Source organism: Sus scrofa, chromosome 8, assembly GCF_054392235.1.
Source record: "Sus scrofa isolate SSC_HxYL_T2T_F1_AM1 chromosome 8, Sscrofa_HxYL_maternal_Yorkshire_Landrace_v2.0, whole genome shotgun sequence".
NCBI classification, from domain to species: Eukaryota; Metazoa; Chordata; class Mammalia; order Artiodactyla; family Suidae; genus Sus; species Sus scrofa.
The window spans coordinates 8,604,325-8,621,223 of record NC_139390.1 but is presented as its reverse complement, the minus strand read 5'-3'; the positions used below and the strand labels follow the sequence as shown (position 1 = coordinate 8,621,223).

Sequence of the window (16,899 nt, the reverse complement as noted above, 5' to 3'; positions counted from 1 at the left end):
CTGTACTCTGAAAGCTGGTTTGTGGGGAGGTGCACAAATATTATTAGCCAAGTTATCATTAGCATTTTTGCAATACAGCATGAATTTTTGTAATGATATCAGAGTCAGAAGGGTAAAAGAATTGAGTAGTAATTCTTAGTTTTGCACTCACGGTCTTGTTACATTGGAATAATAGAATCAGTTCAGCCATAATTTACTAAATGCGACTTATACTTAAGAAAATATCTAAGATACTGCTGGGTCGAGAAGAAATATGGGAGGGTGGAGAAAGACTAGGATGATCTATGTTTCTGGGCAGGTCTTATAATCTTGCTGTTCCTCCTTTTTTTCTCTGTTCATTGTGGGTAACACATTGTTTTGTTACTTCAGTTCTGAAGATCAGATGTGACAGTTTTTGTGGAAGCAACATGTAATCTGGAAAATCATTTAGGCTTGACTCCTCGGTCTGAAGTTGAAAGAGACTTGGGAAGCAGAGTCTGGCTCCAAGTAGTACCTCTCCTCCAATGGACTGGTCAGTAGATTGGGTCAACAGATTTAACATTCAGCATCAGAGTCTGTGCAACCTCTGGAACTTTTCCTTGCTTGGGAATTTCCTATTTAAAGCATGCCTGTCTTGGTCACATTGTCTTAGAAAGTTAACTGATCTGGCAAATTTATTTAGGCCGTTGTGTTACTGCATGGTGGTAGATGAATGTCATCTATCATAATCTGTACACAAGGATGGAAAAACCTTTATTTTTATTTTTTTTTTTTGTCTTTTTGCCATTTCTTGGGCCACTCCTGTGGCATATGGAGGTTTCCAGGTTAGGGGTCGAATCGGAGCTGTGGCCGCTGGCCTACAACAGAGCCAGCAGCGCAGGATCCAAGCCACAATCTGCAACCTACACCACAGCTCACAGCAGCGCCAGATCCTTAACGCATTGAGCAAGGCCAGGTTTTGAACCCGCAACCTCATGGTTCCTAGTCGGATTCATTAACCACTGAGCCACGATGGGAACTCCGGAAAAACCTTTAGATAAGGAAAGGTATGTGTAGAGGTGTATATAGATACATATTTATTTAATATATGGGGATTCGATTTTATTTAAAGATACTCAGAAAATAGAATTTTTGCTTTGAAGCAAATATGGATATATATTTAATTGATATTAAATCAAAGCCAAGTCTACCACGTTTTAAAATAAAATAGAAAACGAAATGAATTTCCTGCTTTTTGTAGGATTCTGTGGGTTTTTCCATTTTTAAAATTTTATTGAGGTATACTTGATTTAAAATATTGTGATAATTTCTGCTATACAACAAAGTGATTCAGTTATGTACATATATACTTCTGTTTTTTTCAGATTCTTTTCCCATACAGATTATCACAGAATATTGGGTAGAGGGCCTGTGCCATACAGCGGGTCCTGACTGTCCAATCATTCCATTTACAGCAGTGTGCATATGCCAAACCCAAACTCCCAGTACATCCCCCTGCCCCACTCTATACCCTTGGTAACCATAAATTTGTTTTCAAAGTATGTGAGTCTGTTTCTGTTCCCCAATAAGTTCACTTGTATCCTTTTTTTCAGATTCCACATATAAGTGACATCATATAATGTTTGTCTTTCACTGTCTGACTAACTTCACTTAGTATGATAAACTCTAGGTCCATCTATATTGCTGCAAACAGCATTATTTCATTCTTTTTTATGGCTAAGTCATATTCCATTGTATATATGTATCACATCTTCTTTAACCATTCCTCTGTCAATGGACGCTTAGGTTGCTTCCATGTCTTGGCTGTTGTAAATAGCTGTAATGCTGCAGTGAACATCGGGGTGCATGCATCTTTTCAAATTATGATTTTTCTCTGGATAGACCCCCAGGAGTGGAATTGTTAGATCATAAGGTTGTTCTATTTTTAGTTTTTTGAGGAACTGCCATAGTTTTCCATATGGTTGTACCAGTTTACATTCCCACCAACAGTGTAAGTTCCCTTTTCTCCACACCCTCTCTAGAATTTATTGTTTGTAGACTTTTTGATGATGGCTATTCTGGCTGGTGTAAGGTGGTACCTCAGAGTAGTTTTGATTTGCATTTCTCTAATAATTAACAATGTTGCTTATCTTATCATGTATTTTTTGGCCATCCATATATCTTCCATGGGGAGATGGAGAAATGTCTATTTAGATCTTCTACCCATTTTTTAAAAAATGATTTTTATTTTTTCCATTATAGTTGGTTTATAGTGTTCTGTCAATTTTCTACTGTACAGCCAAGTGACCCAGTCACACATACATATATACATTCTTTTTCTCACATTATCCTCCATCCTGATCCATCACAAGTGACCAGGTATTGTTCCCAGGGCTATACAGCAGGATCTCATTGCTTATCCATTCCAAATGCAAAAGTTTGGGTTGTTTGTTTTTTTCAATACTCAGCTGCAGGGGTTTGAATAGTTTGGAGATTAATCCCTTGTCAGTCGCTTCATTTGCAAATCTTTTCTCCCATTCTGTGGGTTGTCTTTTCATTTTGTTTATGGTTTCCTTTGCTGTGCAAGAACTTTTAAGTTTAGTAGGTCCCATTTTTGTTTTTGTTTTCATTTTCACTAGGAGGTGGATCTGAAAAGATATTGCAGTGGTTTATGTCAGAGAGTGTTCTGCCTATGTTTTTGTCTAAGGGTTTATATATATATAATATCTGGTCTTATATTTAGGTCTGTAATCCCTTTTGAGTTTATTTTTGTGTATGGTGCTAGAGAGTGTTATAATTTCATTCTTTTACTTGTAACTGTCCAGTTTGCCTGGCACCAGTTATTGAATAGACTTTCTTTTCTCCATTGTATATTCTTGACTCCTTTGTCATAGCTTTTTTAACCACAGATGTGTGGGTTTATTCCTGGGCTTTCTATCCTGTTCCATTGATCTATATTTCTGTTTTTGTGCCAGTGCCATACTGAGTTGTGACTGTAGCTTTGTATTATAGTCTGATGTCTTGGACCTGATTCTTCCAGCTCCATTTTTCTTTCTTAGGATGGCTTTGGCTATTTGGAGTATTTTGTGTTTCCATACAAATTTAAAAAATTTTGTTCTAGTTGTGTGGAAGATGCCACTTGTAATTTGATAAAGATTGTATTGAATCTGTAGATTGCCTTGGGTGGTATAGTCATTTTGTCAATATTGATTCTTCCAATCCAAGAGCATGGTATATCTTTCCATCTGTTTGTGTCATCTTTGATTTCTTCCATCAACCTCTTTTAGTTTGTCTCTTTAGGTAAGTGTATTCCTCAGTATTTCATTCTTTTCTGTGTGATGGGAAATGGAATTTCCCCCTAATTTCTCTTTTTATTTTCATCGTTAATATGTAGAAAAGCAATAGATTTATATATATTAACTTTGTATCCTGAAACTTTACCAAATTAATTGATGAGCTCTAACAGTTTTCTGGTAGTGTCTGTAGGATTTCCTATTTGTAGTATTATGTCATCTGCAAACTGTGACAGTTTTATTTCTTTTCCAATTCGAATTCCTTTTATTTCTTTTTCTTCTCTGATTGTCATGGCTAGGATTTCCAAAACCATGATGAATAAAAGTGACAAGGGTGGATATCCTTGTCTCATTCATGATCTTATTGGGAATTCTTTCAGCTTTTTATCATTGAGATTGATGTTAGTTGTGTGCTTGTCATGTATAGCTTTTATTATGTTGGAGTAGGTTCCCTCTATACCCCCTTTCTGGAGGGTTTTTATCATAAATAAGTGTTGGGTTTTGTTGAAAGCTTTTTCTACATCTATTGAGATGATCATATGGTTTTTATTCTACAACTTGTTAATGTGGTGTATTATACTGATTGATTTGTGGATATTGAAAAATCTTTGCATCCCTGGGATAAATCCTACTTGATAGATCCTGTGGTTTTGTTTCCACAGCAACCAGAGGCACAAGGAAAATTTCCTCTGTTATTAGGGGAACTTCAAGAGGAATGTTTCACAAACCTGACTTAAAAGTTGACTCCTCCAGAGTAGTCTATTTATATAGAGGGTCTTAGAAGGCTTTCTTTAATAAATGAGAACTCCTAAGCATTTCAAAGCTTAGTGGAAAGAGGTAGATTCACAACTTACCCACACAAATTTCAGAGAAATAGAGATGAGAAAACTGAAACAGAGACACAAAAAGCCATAGATAGAAATGAAGAGTTAAGTTAGAGAAGGTCAGGTCCCTTCAAACCACATTAATGTGGATAATCATTTGATTCATTCATTTTTTTTTTTTTGCCTAGAGTTTCTAGAATACAATTGACTAACCTAAATACTCTCCAATGTGAAAAATTTTGGATAGGCAAGTCTTGGTAGGGCCAGTGGGTTGAAAGAGGTGCTTTAAGTTGAGTTGACATGACATGAACATGTTTTTAGTGTTCATAAAATGAAGGATATGGATAAAAAAATGGAAGGAAATGGAGATAATGGAAATTGTGGTGGAAATATTTAAGATCTTTTTGCCCCTTATCTATCTTGAGCTATTTTGGCACTCAGGGATATTTTGAGGCTTTGGATACTGGTTCAGCAGGAGACTCAAACTTTGCCTGGTCATAAAAGCTCTCTGGCTGTGATTGTGCAAATGCTTAAGCCCTATCTCAAATTTTATTCAGTGAAGAGCTCCAGGTGGAGCCTTGGAAATGTATATTTGAATCTAGTGCCCAAGGCTGTTCTGCGACTCAAAAATACATAGGAAATACTGGTTTAGTAAAAAGAGATAGACATTTTGAGCCAGCCAGACACACATAAACTTTTCAGCCACTTACTAGCTGTATGACTGTGAGTACATCAGGCTCCATATCTCCAGAATGGAAATCAACATGATGTCTTTTTTTTATAGGATTGAACCAAACCATAGAAAACCATCTGTACATAACACCTGGTTCAAAGTAGACACACAACTCATATTCATTTCTCTCCCATTCTTCCCCATCCAGGAACCCTGTGTTTGTTTTCTGTTTTCCTTCCTGTGCTAGCTGCTTAGAGCCATCCCATAATTCATGGGAAGGCCATGTTATTTTTCTCCTGTGACATGGAGGTTTAGGCAGCATCATTATACATGGCAACTGAAGTGGATACTCTCTGGGTCTGTTAGAGTGCTGTATCAGCCAAATGTCTTTGCTTATTTTGTTCTTTCTATTCCATTTTGGAGGAGTTGTTTTGATAGGTAGCAACTATTTCAGTATTTAAATCCTGAGTAGTCTTCTCAAAATAAAACAAACAAAAAATCAAACCTAAGAGAAAAATTTACGTATCCCACCTCAACTTCCAAACCTCATTTCCTTATTCCTTTACAAAAGGTCCAAACTTAAAGAAGAGAAATATTAGCCCCTGGAGAGAAATGCAGCAAGAGGGCTGAATGTTTACATAGTAATAGAATAAAGTGGATATAGTTATTCCACTGACAAGGTAATTTCTTAAATGGAAATTTCAGTTGTATATTCTACATATATTCCATAAACGTCAATTGAGCACCATTGTGAAATAAGCACTGGTATATATTAGGGATAGAAGATTAATTAGAAATAGGTCCTGACTTAAAGAATTTTCACAAATTAGTAGAAGAGAAAGATGTGTAAATATAAACATATGGTGGGAACATATATTAGTGGCATGAGAAGTTTTTTTCTTTGGGTTCTTATTAACTCATGTTAACTTTCAGGCAACTTTAGAATAAAAAAAAACTTTTCTCCTAATATATTGCAATACAGTTCACAATCTTCTCATTTAGTCAACAATACCTTTGGACTCAAGTTGCAATCCATATTATTAGTCTTCTACATAAAACACATAACAGTTCTTAACTTACTTTCCCAGTATATTTTATAAGGGAGCTCTTGTTATTAACTCACTACTCTCTTCCAGCACTTATTAAATCCTTCTTCATTAATAGATTGCAATAGTATTTTTATCCCCCGAAGAAAAAAGAAAGGATTGATATTTATTGACCATCAATAAGGTGCCAAGTTCATTACACTAGTTTTCCAGATTCAGAGCTATAGCAAGATTTGGAAACAAGAAGAAATAAGATTATCCTCTGAAGGCTAAACTACAAAGTCAGCACATGGTGAAGGAAATTAGCCAGCCCTGAAAGAATCAGCCTAAAATAACAGAGTTGAAATGACTCAAGAGGTTATTCCAATCTGGTGGTTGGGATTGAAAGGGCTGCCTTAAACTGAGATCTCTAGCAAAGTCTGGGCTATACCTGCATGATAACATTAAATCATAGATAGTGGTATTAATAAAATGAAAAGAAGTGGTTCCCATTGTGGCTCAGTGGTAATGAACCCAACTTGGATCCCTGGCTTTGCTCAGCGGGTTAAAGGATCTGGCTTGCTATAAGCCACTGTGTGGGTTGAGGACATAGCTCTGATCTATGTTGCTGTGGCCGGCAGGTGTGGCTCCAATCTGACCCCTAGCCCGGGAACTTCCATATGCCACAAGCACAGCCTCGGGAAAAAAGAAAAAAAAAAAAAAAAAGGAAAGAAAAAAAGAAAGAAAGAAAAATGAAAAGGGGGAAAAGTGCCAACCTAAGTTAATTTGCCAAAGTCATCCTTATTTTATGAACATCTAGAAGTTATCTTAGAGAACTTTCCTTAAGATCATTACATTGCTGTTTGACTTTCCACTCATCAAAATAAACTTATGATTAAGACACAGGTTTCTTAGGAGGATAATGACAGAGAAAGCATTCACTTATGAAGATTTCAAGCAACTCATTCCTGGTGTACATATTTTTCCTCATTAAAATGTTACATTGTTGGAGTTTCCACTGTGGCACAATTGGTTAAGAATCTGACTGCAGCTGCAACAGCTCAGGTCACTAGGAAGTGGGGGTTTCATCCTTGCCTGGCCTGGCTGAGTTAAAGGCGCCAGCATTGCTGAAGCTGTGGCATAGGTTGCAGCTGTGGCTTAGGTTCAATCTCTGGCCCAGGAATTTTCATATGCCACAGGTACAGCCACAAAACAAAACAAAACAAAACAAAACAAAAAACTGTATCTTTATCTGCCCTATAAATTCTAGATAAGATTGTCTTACTCTCCATTCTATGGCTTGTGGAAAGGTCTAATACTCTTCCTAATATATCTGAGACGTTTTCATGGTGGGGGAAAGGGGGTAGACTTACATTTTTAGGACTATCTTTTGCTATCTTTCGCTATCTTTCCTCATTTTGTGTCTTGTGGCTGTTTCTCTATCTTCCATAGAACCAGGAAACTCAATTTCTTTCGAAATTATAAGAAATGTACAATACACATAAGACCAGCTAGGCATGGAAACTTTCCCTGCAGTTTTGCGATAATGGCACTTTAGTTCAGGCCAAGTAACTTTAAGTTGGACCTTAGATATCTTTATGTTTTTCCATCATTTTAGTCATTTCTCTCTCTACCCTCCCTCAATTCTCTATTCTTTCTTTCCCTTTCAGAACTACTACCTACCTATCTACACCTGGACACACACACACACTCACACACACTTTTCCATTTTCTTTTGAAGAGTTTTCAGCTTTCTTCAGTAACTACCAGTAAGGACCCCCCTCACATTTTTTGATAAATGGCTATCCCAACCATGTTTCAAGGTAGGTTCAAGTTCAACTTTCCAGTTACAGTAGCATTCTGTTATCTGCTTCTATAGTCTGTGAATTTTGGTTCGTTTCTCTGAATTCGATGACCTCTGAGAGGGTCATGACTAGGCCACAGGGCTTTCTGAACAGGAACCTGGACTCAGGAGCTGAGGTCTTACTCAGCCTTAGCTGTCTGCCAGTCATAGGACAGGCTTTCCTCTCTCTGTTACTGTTCTTTATATTTATATCTTTGCTAAGGCTCTAGGTTCCAAGGCAAGTAGCATAGAGGATGTCTTTTAATGATTACAGCTCGTTTAAGGATTTGAAATTATTACTATTCTCATTTTACAGCTGAAATAACTGAGGTTTCATGAAGTTTAAGATAGTTGCTCCAAGTTACACAGCATGTAGCAGAACTGGAATTTATCTTCAGGCCTAACTTCACCCTTGTGCTCTTTCTGTAACACCAAGAGTCTTATATTTTACTGAGAGCCCATTTATACGTCAAATACTCCTTAAACTAAACTATAAACCCTCTTACGCCAAATCCTTTCCACAGCTTTGATAAGATATTGCTCTAATGTGGGATCTTTAAAATTGTTTTTTAAGAGTTCAAAGGGTCATCCTTTGTCAAAGAAATTACAAAACTGCCTTCTCTCATCTATTTCACTTCCAGGACATGTAATACAAGTATGTTGAGCCTGTTTGTCCCATTTTCCCAAAGCAGGCATGAGGTCAGGTATGTGTGGTTATTTGGAGTGAATGCATCATAAACTAAAATATAATAGTTATGTGCGCACATATACAACTCAGCCCCAAGAGATTTGATAAAGCTGAACTTATGCTTGACAGAGCAGTTGGAGAAAACTGAGCTCAAACTAGAAATTAGGATGCACAAAAAGGTCTTTAGCTGCATTTACTCAGATATTTCAAATTGCTATATTCAATCCTAGCTCTTGTTAGAAATTCAAATTATCTTTATAAATACCCAGGCTACATTTAGGGAGCAGGAATAATTGCACATATTTAGAGATGTAGTCAGTGTACCCTGCACCTTCAGAGGGTCAGCTCTCTCTAAGTAAATTTGGCACACAGTCCAAAGTTGATGAATGTTGGAAGAATGAGACTTCAGTTGGAAATCTGGGGGGAGACTTATACCTCATAGGAAAGGAACCAAATACATACCCTACTGCCATTCTATCAAAGTAGAAAGATGCTATTTTAATAAAGATCCATTTGGAATGGGTTTCTTTCCTTTTTTTTAAGGGCCACACTTGTGGCCTATGGAAGTTCCCAGGCTAGGGGTGGAATCAGAGCTGTAGCTGCCAGCCCATATCACAGCCACAGCAATGCAGGATACTTAACCCATTGAGTGAGGCCAAGGATCAAACCTGCATACTCGTGGATACTAGTTGGGTTTGTAACCAACTGAGCCACCACAGAAACTCCCTGGAATGGGTTTCAATGAAGCTTTCACTTATTCTACCATCCCTCTATAAGTTATATTTCTTTTCAGAGGTAAGTCTTAAAAGGAGAAGCCTGAGTTATCACATAGCATGGGCAGAGGAGAAGGGGGCCTGGAAAGTGGAATTGGTGGCAAAGTCAGAGGCAGGTGGTTAATGGGGGGTGACCCCTTTTGAAGTGCAGTGAAGAATTCAATGAGGGATGGGATTATACACATGACAGAGCAGTGAAGGAGAAGGAGAAGAGATAGGATTGGAAATTTAGACAAGCTTAGAGGTGGGAAGGCTTGAATGTTATGCTAAAGACCCTGGGCCTTACCCTGTAGGTAGCATCTAGTGGTGAGACAGCCAGAATTCCTCTGCATGGAATTTTCCAACTAATCCACAAAGATGACATAGGGCTATAAAAATAAAATAGTTCGAGTCTGACAAAACATGATGTTGGAGACTGAGAGGCCTCAATTTAGATCCCAGGACTACTACCTGTCAACATTGTCACTTTGGACAAAGCATCTGTTTCTTCTGTTAACAACAGTTGCAATTCCAGGGCTGTTTGTAAGAAATAGGGGATTCCCAAGTCTTTGTTTATTGCTTGTCCTATAGTGGTTGCCCTGAGTGGCATCCATCGAAGGATGTGGATGGTGAAGCCAAGGATAAGAACTATATGTGGGCAGAACAGACAATTGCTTTGTTAGGACAACTGCAACAACATTAAGAAAAATACTAGCTGATACATGTATTTTTTTAAATTTTTAAATTTTTATTTATTTATTTATTTAATTTTTTGGCTTTTAAAAAAATTACTCAGATGAATTTATCACATCTGTAGTTGTATAATGATCATAACAATATGATTTCACAGGATTTCCATCCCACAGCCCAAGCACATGCCCCCACCCCCCAAACTGTCTCCTCCGGAGACCATACGTTTTTCAATGTCTGTGAGTCAGCATCTGTTCTGCAAAGAAGTTCATTGTGTCCTTTTTTCAGATTCCACATGTCAGTGAAAGCATTTGATGTTGGTGTCTCATTGTATGGTTGACTTCACTTAGCATGATAGTTTCTAGGTCCATCCATGTTGCTAAAAATGCCAGTATTTCATTCTTTTTAATGGCTGAGTAATATTCCATTGTGTATAGGTACCACATCTTCTTGATCCACTCCTCTGTCGAGGGACATTTAGGTTGTTTCCATGTCTTGGCTATTGTAAATAGTGCTGCAGTGAACATTGGAGTACATGTGTCTTTGCGAGTCGTGGTTTTCTCTGGATAGATGCCCAGGAGTGGGATTGCTGGATCAAATGGTAGTTCTATGTTTAGTTTTCTGAGGAATCTCCATACTGCTTTCCACAGTGGTTGCACCAATTTACAATCCCACCAACAGTGTACTAGGGTTCCTTTTTCTCCACACCCTCTCCAGCACTTATTGTTTGTAGACTTTTTGATGATGGCCATTATGGCTGGTGTAAGGTGGTACATCATCGTGGTTTTGATTTGCATTTCTCTAATAATGAGTGATGTTGAACATCTTTTCATGTGTTTCTCAGCCATCTGTATGTCTTCTTTGGAGAACTGTATGTTTAGATTTTCTGCCCATTTTTTGATGGGGTTGTTTGTTTTTTTGGTATGGAGCTGCAGAAATTGCTTATAAATTTTGGAGATTAATCACTTGTCAGTCAATTCATTTGCAGAGATTTTCTCCCATTCTGTGGGTTGTCTTTTCGTGTTGTTTAGGGTTTCCTTTGCTGTGAAGAAACTTTTCAGTTTGATTAGGTCCCATTTGTTTATTTTTCTTTTTATTGTCAATACTCTAAGAGGTGGATCTGAGAAGATGTTGCTGTCATTTATGTCAGAGAGTGTTTGGCCTATGTTTTCCTCTAAGAGTTTTATAGTGTCTGGTCTTATATCTAGGTCTTTAATCCATTTGGAGTTTATTTTTGTGTATGGTGTTAGGGAGTGTTCTAATTTCATTCTTTTCCATGTGACTGGAAAACCCACAGTGAACACATTCTCAATGGTGAAAACCTGAAAGAATCCCCACTGAGATCAGGAACAAGACAAGGATGTCCGCTCTCGCCACTACTCTTCAACATAGCTTTGGAAGTCCTAGCCACAGCAACCAGAGAAGTAAAAGAGCTAAAAGGAATCCAAATTGGAAAGGAAGAAGTAAAACTATCACTATTTGCAGATGACATGATACTATACCTAGAGAATCCTGAAGACTCTACCAGAAAACTGTTAGAGCTCATCCATGAATTTGGCAGAGTCGCAGGATACAAAATTAATACACAGAAATTGATGGCATTTCTATAGACTAACAATGAAAGAGCAGAAAAAGAAATTAGGGAAGCAATCCTGTTTACCATCACATCCAAAAGAATAAAATACCTAGGAGTAAACCTACCTAAAGAGACAAAAGACCTATATTCTGAAAACTATAAGCCACTGATGAAAGAAATTAAAGATGACACAAATAGATGACATGGAAAGATATACCATGCTTGTGGACTGGAAGAGTTAATATTATCAAAATGCTTATACTACCTAAAGCAATCTACAGATTCAATGTAATCCCTATCAAATTACCAAGGACATTTTTCACAGAACTTGAACAAAATATTTTAAAGTTTGTTTGGAAGCACAAAAGACCCAGAATAGCCAAAGACATCCTGAAAAAGAGAAATGGAGCTGGAGGAATCAGGCTTCCAAACTTAAGACTGACTATACTACAAAGCAACAATCATCAAAACTGCATGGTACTGGCACAAAGACAGAAATATAGATCAGTGGAACAGGATAGAAATCCCAGAATTAAACCCACACACCTACAGCCAACTAATCTATGACAAAGGAGGCAAGGATATACAATGGAGAAAGGACAGCTTGTTCAATAAGTGGTGCTGGGAAAACTGATACATGTATTGAACACTTGGTACATACAGAAACTATTCCAGAAGGACTTCATATGCATCAGTGGTCCTATCATCTTCCTTTTGCAGATGACAAAAACTGTAACACAGAAAGGAAAAGTGAATTGGCCAGAATCATGTACCCAGCAAGAGCCAAAGCCAGGATTGCAGGCAGTCTGCCTTCCTACTTACACTTCTAACTAATCACAGCCTTATACCACTTTATATTTAGGTCATACATTATAGCCAGTTGGCTTCTTGCAAAGCATGTGACATGTATAAATTATTCTGTGAATATTTATGTAGATCCAGGATCTAAACTGAACTTTATCTCTTGGTTAAGCACACATCACTTCATTTTACAGTCAGGTACATTGAGGCCAGTTTGGCTAACTGGCCACAAGGCTTATAAGCAGTGGATGCTGTTCAGGAAACCAGGTCTCCTCAATTCCAGTGCAGAGCTACCTTCTTGCTTAGGATAGAAGGGCAGCTGAGAACTGTGTTCTCAGTGAAATGGGTAAGCTTCTTTGGCCACTGGTCTCTAGCAGCTTCTAAGTCTTATCATCAGAAACACTGATTTTGAACACTTGAGATTTTTAAGGTACTATCTCCACTTATAATCACAAAAAGTAATAACATAGCATTAGTTACTCATATTACTACTATTGTTTTTTACATATGAGTGGCACTATACCATTTAAAAATTTCTTTGCAAACATTCTCATGTAATTCTTATGCCTGCACTGATCCTAGATTTTTAAACGGGGTTGATTCTTCTAGAAACACACCCCCTATAAACAAACATCCAAGATAAATAAATATCTAATGCTACTAAATAGCTGCAGTTTCAAGCAGTCATCTAAGCTCACCCTTCTCCTCACCACTTCATCACAGTATCTTTGGTTTAATTTTACCTCCTCGGTACTCACTTTTATTTCCATCTTCATCCCATCCAAAAATGCCCCTTTTCCTGACTGGGTGCTTGCCACTGAGACCTCCATTCTCCTGCCTAGATTCTTGTTTAATCTATACTTTGTGTCTTGGAAGCTCACATACTACAAAAATAGTCCCTGGCCTAGGTATCATCTGCCCCAAAGCTGGTGATCAGTGACCTGTCAGATGCTTCAGCCCTGCTCTTGGTCCTGTCTATGAAGTAGGGGTTTAGGTACCTCTCAGATAAAGAAACAGGCTCAGAGAGTCCATGTGTTTTGCTTGAGGTTGTAGCAGAGCCTACTGGTTGTTCCTCAAAGTCCATTTTTTTCTATTAATCTTTATTTTTCATTTTTTAAGTGATCAATATTTACTGTCAAATCTCTTCCTAGAATGCTCCTGTCCTTTTTTTATTTTTAAATTAGAGTATAGTTGATATACAGTATTTTATTTATTATTCTTTACCAATATAACCTGTGACTTTTAGCTGTTCTAATGATATTTCTCAGCCTCCCTTGCAGTTAGTTCTGGCCTGAGGTTCAAGTTCTATCCAATAGGATATAAGTGGAATGCTGATATGGCAGCATGGAGAGCTCTTCTAAACCACATGTTCTTTCTCTTTTCTTATTTTTTAATTTTTAAATTATAGTTGATTTATAGTCTTAAATTTCTGTTGTATGGCAAAGTGACCCATTCCTACGTATATACACATTCCTTTTTTTTTTTTTTTTTAATACTATCTTCCATCATGTTCTAACTCAAGAGATTGGACATAGTTCCCTGTGCTTATCCATTCCAAGTGTAACAGTTTACATCTAACCCCAAACTCTCCATCCCACTCCCTCTTCCCTCCCCCTGGCAACCACAAGTCTGCTCTTCATGTCCGAAATCCGTTTCTGTTTTGTAGATAGGATCATTTGTCCCATATTCTAGAGTCCACATATAAATTATGTCATATGGTATTGGTCTTTCTCTTTTGGACTCACTTAATATGAGAATCTCTAGTTGCACGCATGTTGCTGCGAATGGCACTATTTTGTCCTTTTTAATAGCTTAGTAGTATTCCATTGTGCATATGTAAAACATCTTCATTCATTCATCTGTCGATGGACATTTAGGTTGTTTCCATGTCTTGGCTATTGTGAACAGTGCTGCAATAAACATAGGGGTGCATGTATATTGTTCACTGAAAGTTTTGTCTGGATGTATGCCCAGGAGTGGGATTGCTAGATCATATGGGTTCTATATTATAGTTTTCTGAGATAACTCTATACTGTTTTCCATAGTGGTTGTATCAATTTACATTTCCACTGACAGTGAGGCAGGGTTCTCTTTTCTCTACACCCTCTCCAGCCTTTGTTATTTGTTGAATTGTTAATGATGGCTCTTCTGATGGGGGTGTGATGTGGTGCCTCATTGTAGTTTTGATTTGCATTTCTCTAATAGTAAGTGATGCTGAGCATTTTTTCATGTGTCTACTGGCTTGAAAACAACTCATACAACTCAACAACAACAACAAAACAAACAAAATGATTGAAAAATGGGCAAAGACCTAAATAGACATTTCTCCTTTTCTTTTATCCTCTCTTCCTTTCTGATGGGGTTGAGATTTTGACAGGATGAATAAAGTCCAAGCAACTCTCTGAAGGTATGAGGCAGAGGCCACATGTTGAGAATAGTGGAATAATAAAACATAAGGCATAACCTTACCAGACTTGGACTTCTTGCTTTTGCATTGGGTTGTATGAGCGCTGAATAGACATCTGCCTTGTCTGAGTCTCTACAATTTTATATTTTCTGTCTCTCAGAGTTGACATAAATCTTAAGTAATATAAAATCACACAGCTAGCTACCAGCACTCAGTTCTTTTAACTCCAAATATGGTTGTTTTTATTTTACCCCACAACAACTGGCACTCTATCCACCTCATTTTCAGGGCTTCTGTGAAGATGAATGAGGAAACAGGTAAGAGAGTACTTTGTAAACTGTAAGGCCTCATTTATATGTGAGCAGAAGCAGCATTTTGCATTTGTGGAGAGCCATGGAAAAATACTTAATGTCTTAGCTTGCTTGTTGGTTGAACAGGTAGGGAAGAAAAATAAAAAAGCAAAAAGCCATGTTGTACTAGAGACCTGGATTCCAAATGAACCGGAAACTCCTTTGGCTAATTCTTGGGCCAAAAGATGCCTTTCAAGTGGGGAAGGATGAGTTAGTTCTGAGCTTCCAGGACCTCTCTGACGAGCTGTGGTTTAATGCTGCCCAAACCTTTGTGTAAATACACCTACAGCTTAAGTAAAATAGGAAGAGTTGGGGATCTAAAATGCCCTAGTTGGGATATTCTCTGTGTCCTAAGAGGAAATTGTATTAGTAAAAAGCAAATTCCCAGTGTTGGAATTTGAGTTGTTTCGGGAATGAGTGGCCAGGTTTTCAGAAGCTTGTTTGCTTTATGAAGAGTACCAGGGTCAGTCTTTGCTGGCCAGAGGTCTCTAACCAGAGACAGGTTTTCACACAGGGCTTTTCATATTTTCTGCCTTGAGCCAGGCTCAAATACCGAGAAGTCTCTCGGGGGTATTTTTGCAAGTTTGCTCTTTTTCCTTTTGCAACTGGCAAAGGGCAACCAAAGCCAATGCTTAGAAGGTATGCATATGCCCTGAACACTTTGTCGGGGATTTTTTGGAAGGTGTGCTGCATCTCAAAGCAAACATTGTTTTGGAATATCATCCGGTTGTTTACAGCCCTTGTTGCATGATTCAGAACTGATGATAGTTTATTTTAAAAAGATAAGGCAAAATATAGTCCTTGCTCAAGAGGGTGGTCGAGAAATTCAGTGACTGTGAGGAGTAGGGTGAGGAAATCTTGTTTGTAATAATTTCTGACATTCACTGGGCATATTTATACACCAGACATTGTGCTAGCCCTTTTCATATGCTGTATTACTTAATCCTCTCAACCATCGTGCTTGCCAGAACGATTAAAAATATTTAACAGCAAGTAGAGCACAGCATCAGTAGGTGAGAACAGATGTCGCTTTAGTACTGGGTCTGGGTCCTGGAGGCTCCTTGCTTCCTAGGTATTAACCCTTTTGTTTCTGAATCGTGGGGGAAAATCAGGGGGAAGGTAGGGTACTTACTTTCCAACCATATCCCTTCCTTCTCCTCTCTTCTCTCCTCTTCCCCCTTCTCTTTCCTGTCCTCATCGTCCCTTTCCTTCTGATCAAGCATTCTGTGAATGAGAGGGTAATCTCCCACATAGACTATAGTAGTAGGAGCTTAGAGTTATGTTTTAGAAATAAAGGATAGAAAGCATTTAAACAAAGTTGGATTCCAAGAGCAAGGACAGGAGTAAAGAAAGATTATCAATGATGCCCTAACTTTTTGATCTCAGCATCTTTTTTAGAATTAAAAACATTAAGGACCCCAAAGAGATGTTACCCATTCATATTTATTTGCATTTATTTACTGAAAACTGAAAAAATAAAATATATATTAATTCACTTAAAAATAACAATACTAAATTGCAAAGTGCTAACATACGTACTTTTATGAAAAAATCATATTTGAAAACAAAACCTATGTAGTGAGAAGACTTTCATAGTTTTGAAGACCATTTTGGTGTTTGTTTTAATAGAAGAGAGCTTCTCTGCTGTTTCTTCTTTCATTCATTGTAATACATTATTTTGGTTGAAGTATATGCAGAAAATTCAGCCTCACACAAATATATTAGCTGAGAAAAAAGAGCATTGCAATCAGGTTTTAAAATGGCTATTCTTGGTCTCACAGTAAAATTGCCAAATAGTAGTTTCTAAAAGGTCGGTTGCAATGTATAATCTGAAACTATATTGATGAATTTTGGTTTTCTATTACACTAAAATCCATTGGTCTGTCTTGATCTTTGAATATAAATTATAGCCATATATGATTTTGAAACATTGTGTAATGGTCAGTTAAAAAAATATTAGGTCATTGAATTATTCGGATCTAAATTAATACTAAGATTTGCGTTTGTTAATATCAGCAC

The 16,899-nt window shown here is 37.5% G+C and overlaps 1 protein-coding gene across 10 annotated transcripts in view; it reads left to right on the top strand.

The window, feature by feature from the left end:
• Positions 1 to 16,899, top strand: part of RAB28 (RAB28, member RAS oncogene family) — a 561,352-nt gene that overhangs the window by 428,349 nt on the left and 116,104 nt on the right. Inside the window, exon 9 of one of the 10 annotated variants that reach the window (XR_014811800.1) lies at positions 370 to 511. The exons of the other annotated variants lie outside the window; for them this stretch is intronic. The gene's annotated coding sequence lies outside the window, so the exon portion shown is untranslated. Of the gene's footprint in view, positions 1 to 369; positions 512 to 16,899 lie in introns of those variants that run through there. 10 annotated transcript variants of the gene reach the window in all.